The following is a 6,408-nucleotide window of genomic DNA, read 5'->3' as shown; positions in this document are numbered from 1 at the left end:
CACTCTGCATGCCCCTGTGCTGTTCTCCCAGCGCTAGCCTGGAGAACGGCCACATGACCGGCCTCTGCCACATGGCACTCTGGGCACAAAGCTGTGGACACCCTGCACAGAGCACTACTGAGGTCCCTCCATTGACTATCAAACCCCGTGTGCCTAAAGGGGGAGAGAGGAAGAACAGAGTGAGGGCCGTAGAGAATGGAACCTTGCCCAAAGAAAGGCCTGGCCTTGGCCCCTGGCTCCTGGGAAGTGATCTCTAAACGCTTAGACGGCCTGGCGCGGTGGCTCATGCCTGTAATCCTAGCACTCTGGGAGGCCGAGGCGGGCGGATCGCTCGGGGTCAGGAGTTCGAGACCAGCCTGAGCAAGAGTGAGATCCCCGTCTCTACTAAAAAGAGAAAGAAATTATATGGACAGCTAAAAATATATATAGAAAAATTAGCCGGGCATGGTGGCACATGCCTGTAGTCCCAGCTACTCGGGAGGCTGAGGCAGGAGGATCGCTTGAGCCCAAGAGTCTGAGGTTGCCGTGAGCTAGGCTGACGCCATGGCACTCACTCTAGCCTGAGCAACAGAGTGAGACTCTGTCCCCCACCTCCCCCCCAAAAAAAGAAAAAAAATAAACGCTTAGAATGTGGCACCTGATGAGAGTGTATTTGTTTCCCTGGGGGCCTCGGCCATGCCAGATAGTCTAACAATGTGATATAAGTCACATTGATGGTGGCTTTGGGTCACATGGTATGAGCTCAGCTTCCAGGGGGTGAGCAGCCAGCCATGGCTACGTGAGTGAGCCCCAGCAAAAACCCTGGACACCAGTGCTCAAGGGGACTTCCCTTGTTGGCAATGCTCCATACAAATTGTCACACTTAGGTGCCAGGAGGAGTACATGCTATCTGTGACTCCACTGGGAGAGGACAACTGGAAGTTCTGTGTTTGGGCCTCTCTTGGACCCTTCCCCTCGGGTCTCCCCCACCTGGCTGACTTTAATCTATATCCTTCACGGCAGTAACACGGAACTGTGGGTATAGCACCTTTCCGTGAGTTCTGTGAGTCCCTCTGGTGGATTACCAAACCTGAGGGTGATCTTGGAGACACCCGAACTCTGCAGTTGGTGTCAAAAGTGAGGGTGATCTTGTAGATTGTTGCCTGCTTTTACAAGGGGGCGCACAGATGGAGGACGCTATCGTTTTACCAGAAATGCAAGAATAATGGCCTTAGCACTCCCAGTCAGATGGAATGCTTCTAGAAGAAACAGCATCATGGCTGCCCAAGGAGAACCCCAAGTTCAGTTCAAACTTGTGTGGGTGTTGAGGTCCATCCCACCCTTGTGTTCCACAACAGAGGACCTATTTGGTTCAGTGTATGAGAAACAGCTGGTCAGGGGAAATTTGATGGACTGAGAGATGGCTATTGTATCTGTGTAGAAAAAACAAACTGTCTCACACCACAACAATCAACATAGAAGACTTCTGTGACCAAACATGTGGGGATTGCTCCCCACCAACAAGCAAGCTATCAATTCTGCAGTGGACACCAGCTGGGCGTCTTCTAATCCAATTCAATTCTGACGCTATCTATGTGGAGATAGCATCAGAACCCACAGGTCGAGGGCTCAGTCCCACAAGCCTGCCCCCACTTCAGACACCAGTCGTAGGTTCCAGGCCTCTGGAACTTCTGACCAACCAACTTAAAGTTGGGGTTCCCCTGATCCCCTCTTTAGACTTGATTAATTTGTTAGAATGGCTCACAAAACTCAAGGAAACACATTTACCACTTTATTATAAAGGATATTTCAAAGGGCACAAATCAACAGCCAGATGAAGAGATACACAGGGCGAGGTCTGGAAGGGTCCCGAGCACGGGGCTCCTGTTCCCGTGAAGTTGGGGTGCACCACCCTCCCAGCATGTGGATGAGTTCTTGTTCACCTTCCTGTAGGCCTTCACGAGTTCAACCGTCTGGAAGCTCCCTGTACCCCATCTTCTTGGGCCTTTTATGGAGACTTCATTGGCTAGGCATGACTGAAGCATGGACAACTGTGTAGAAATGTGATTGGACAAAAAGAATATGATCTAAACCCAGCGAGACCTGTCTGTCCAGATTCTTCTTGGCCTCTCTGTGCAGCATTCCTTCCTCCTGGGTGTGGGGCAGGACCCCTTCTGAAATGGGGGTCTTAGGACCTATGTCAAGGTCAAATAACATATTGAGATGAATCTCTGAAATTAAAACATTTTATTTGGGAAGAAATAATTACAATTTGGGGCATACAGGTAGGCCGGCTGCTCTTTGGTATGTCTGAAGAACAAAGAGAAGATTAGAGGTTTTATAAAAAGGAGAGAAATGTTATGTATTGCTCTTCAAGAAAGTTTATTGGCACGAGTAAGGTTTTGGGAAGCCGGCAAGCTCTGATTGGTGAGTGATGGCAGTGAGTAAAACTAGTCTTAAGAGTTGCAACAAGTTGTTTCAAAAGCTATTAGATAGCAGGGCGTGGTGGCTCACGCCTGTAATCCTAGCACTCTGGGAGGCCGAGGCGGGTGGATCGCTCAAGGTCAGGAGTTCGAGACCAGCCTGAGCAAGAGCGAGACCCCGTCTCTACTAAAAATAGAAAGAAATTATATGGACGACTAAAAATATATATATAGAAAAAATTAGCCGGGCATAGTGGCGCATGCCTGTAGTCCCAGCTACTCGGGAGGCTGAGGCAGGAGGATCGCTTGAGCCCAGGAGTTTGAGGTTGCTGTGAGCTAGGCTGACGCCACGGCACTCACTCTAGCCTGGGCAACAGAGTGAGACTCTGTCTCAAAATAAATAAATAAATAAATAAAATAAAATAAATAAAAAAAAAAAAGCTATTAGATAAAACTGGTTTCAGGTTACAGCAGGCAGTTTCAGCAGCCAGGCTGGCAGAGAATTACATTTTTGGAGCAATGTTATATACCCTGAGTGCTTTTTCCCCTGACCTCTTGACTCTACTTTAGTTGGGTGTGACAAGAATGACCCGATTTGTATGATCAACTTTCACGCCTACAATTAGACAAGTAGGTCAGAGAATTTTTTTTTTTTTTTATGGCCAGCTTCAAAACAGAAAGATGGGGGAAGATTACAGTATATTTTAGGTTCTGTGGTGCCATGGTTTGGATATTTGACCCCTCAACTCTCATGTTGAAATTTGATCCCTGATGTTGGAGGCAGAGCCCAGTGGGAGGGGTTTGGGCCATGGGTGTGGATTCCTCATGAATGGTTTGATGTCCTCGCTGTAGTGAGTGAGTTCATGCTCTATTAGTTCCCACAAGAGCTGGTTGTCAGCTGGGCGCGGTGGCTCACGCCTGTAATCCTAGCACTCTGGGAGGCCGAGGTGGGAGGATTGCTTGAGCTCAGGAGTTCCAGACCAGCCTGAGCAAGAGCAAGACCCCGTCTCTACTAAAAATAAAAAAAAAATTAGCCTGGCATGGTGGTGTGCACCATAGTCCCAGCTACTCAGAAGGCTGAGGCGAGAGGATTGCTTGAGCCCAGGAGTTCAAGGCTTCAGTGAGCTATGATGATGCCACTGCACTCCAGCTTGGGTGACAGAGCGAGATCCTAATCTCTAAAAAAAAAAAAAAAAAAAAGTAAATAACAAGGGCCACGGGAATTATAAACCAGGAACTCTGGATGAAAACCAATACATGTATCATAATATCACAATATTTAAGCCCAATGTGCCATTATAACGTTGGATATTACATTGAGTGTTACTTACAAGAATGTGCCTAATTGGCATAGAGATCTGGTACAAGTACAGTATGTGAAAACATCCTCATCATGCCGTGTGGCAACAAAGTGGGATTCAAGTACAGGAAAGTTCAGACAAAATCTGTCATCTTCCACAGAAAGAAAAATCTCCAGTACTATAACATTTCTGCTGGAAGTAACTACAACTTTGAAAAGCCCTTCCTTTGGGGGATATTGTAAAATATATATTTGGTCTTCAACCCATTTCTTGGCATACAACTCCCCAAATCCTTAGAATTTCCAAAGTGATGTCCTTTGCATGCTAACAAGTGGACTGAGGGCTGGCAGCCCCTAGGTAGCTTCAGGATGGGGCTGGTCACAGGAAAGACCAAGGCAGGATTAGAGAGTTGGGACTTTCAGCCCCAACCCTCAACCTCTGGGGAGGCTAGAGGGGCCGAAGGTTGAGTCGATCACCAATGGCCAATGGTTTAATCAGTCACGCCTATATAAGGAAGCCTCCATAAAAGCCCGAAAGGACTGGGTTCAGGGAGCTTCTGGGTAGCTGAACACATGGGGGTTTCTGGAAGGTGGTGCACCTGGACCGGGCATGGAAGCTCCACGTCCCTTCCCACATGCCTCACCCTATGCACCTCTTCGTCTGTATCCTTTGTAATGTCCTTTATAATAAACTGGTAAACATGTTTCCCTGAGTTCTGTGAGCCACTCTAGCAAATTAATTGAATCCAAAGAGGGGGTCATAGGAACCCCAATGTATAGCCAGTCGGTCAGAAGCACATGTGAAACAACTTGGGGCTTGCGATTGGTATCTGAAGTGGCGGGGGACAGTCTTGGGGACTAAGCCCTCAACCTGTGGGACCTGATGCTACCTCCAGTTAGATAGCGTTGGAATGAAATCGGACATCCACTCAGTGTCTGCTGCAGAATTGATTGCTTGCTGGTGGGGAGAAACCCCCACATATTTTGGGGTCACAGAAGTCTTCAGTGTTGATTGTTGTGGTGTGAGCAGAAGAAAGACAGTTCGTGTGTTTCCCACTGGGGCTTTGGCTTGCTAGAAAGCAAAATGGAGACCGCACTTTGGAGTTTGTTGCCATGGCTGCTCTTGCCTCTTGAGAGGCTGTCGTGGGCCCGGCTTCAGCTGTGTGATATGAGCATGACCTCGAGCTTGCTCAGACGACTGCCCTCCTGGGTGAGGATTCGGAGCAAACGGAGCTGGAGGCTGGAGCCCAGCACCGGAAGTCTGCTTTTATAGTAACTGTGCTGTCCAGGCTTGTGTGCCCCGAGCTTGCTACTTTATCGCACAGCTCCCAGCACTCAGGCTTCACCTCTGGGATGCTGAGATGAATGGGCTTCGGAGTGAATGTGGCAGTTCAAAAAAAACAAACACGTTCATTTTTTAGACCTGCATATTTAGCAGTTTTGGAATGCAGTCGTTTCCTTCTTGAATTTCAACTGCAAGACTGCTACAGCCACATCACCACATTCAGTGGTGAAATCTTGTTTCTTACTATCTTTCCCATTCCTTTAGCTTAGACTCAGAATAAAGTTGTATTTCAAATATATTTTAAAAACAAGAAAGAAAAGGAATAGTGGTCATAGCTGTGCATGACCAGATCACCTGTAATTCCAATGACAGCTGTAATAGTACAAAATGACGTTAGGGGAGCCCTAAGATGGTGATCTCCCCAGTCCTCACGGTGGCAGGGCTGGGTCCCTGGAATAGTTGCTTCCATTTGCTTCAGAGGGTGCCCCAATGTGGCGGAGTCCGGCTGTGCATCCCACAGTCCCCACAGGTGATGAGCATGAGTGACAACTGACTGCCAGCAAGCATGGCCAAGGAGACTCTGCCATTAGACACTATGTCAGTGCCCTGTCCCATCGTGGACCCCTAGTGGACAAGGGTTCGCAGAACTGCTGGGGACAGGGGGCTCTTCCTGGTGCCCAAGGCTCAAGGCAGACCAAGGCAGTGATGGGGACAAGTGGCCTGGAGCCTCCACACTGTACCTTGAAACACGGGCTGATCCTGTCAGATCAGCGGGGGCATTAGTTGCAGGAAAACAAGCTCAGGGCTCCCACTGATTCTGCATTATGGTGAGTTGTATAATTATTTTATTATATATTACAATGTAATAATAATAGAAATAAAGTGCATGATAAATGTAATGTGCTTGAATCATCCCAAAACCATCCCCCTCCCCACCCCCGTGGAAAAATAGTCTTCCATGAAACCGGTCCCCGGTGCCAAAAAGGCTGGGGACTGCTGCTCTATCCCTTTGTGACTGATGTGCAGTTTCAGGGTACCCAAGCCAACTGCGGGGTGGCTGCTGTCATGATGCACACGCCTTGTGCAAATTAGAACTTCATCTTTGTTTTGAAATGTGTGACAGGAAAAGATATGTTCGGATCAAACTCCATTCACATTACCATAAGAAATTGCAACATTCCATTTGTCCACAAAAGCCAGAGCTGCCAGATTCTTTAAATATAACTTCAACTGTTGCAAAAATTTTAAATGATGATTAAAAAAAAATGTTAAACGTTTACCTGTGCTAACAAAGTCTCTCCTTGATGGTGTCAAGCATTGGAAGTGTTCATCATAAGTCCAGATCAGGAATCGTGTGTGGCCATCACAAGCATAAAGCCTCATATTAAAAGTTATGTTGCACAACTTGGTATTTACCCAAA

Source organism: Eulemur rufifrons, chromosome 30, assembly GCF_041146395.1.
Source record: "Eulemur rufifrons isolate Redbay chromosome 30, OSU_ERuf_1, whole genome shotgun sequence".
NCBI classification, from domain to species: Eukaryota; Metazoa; Chordata; class Mammalia; order Primates; family Lemuridae; genus Eulemur; species Eulemur rufifrons.
The sequence above is the reverse complement of the archived record's forward strand: the minus strand, read 5'-3'. Positions refer to the sequence as shown.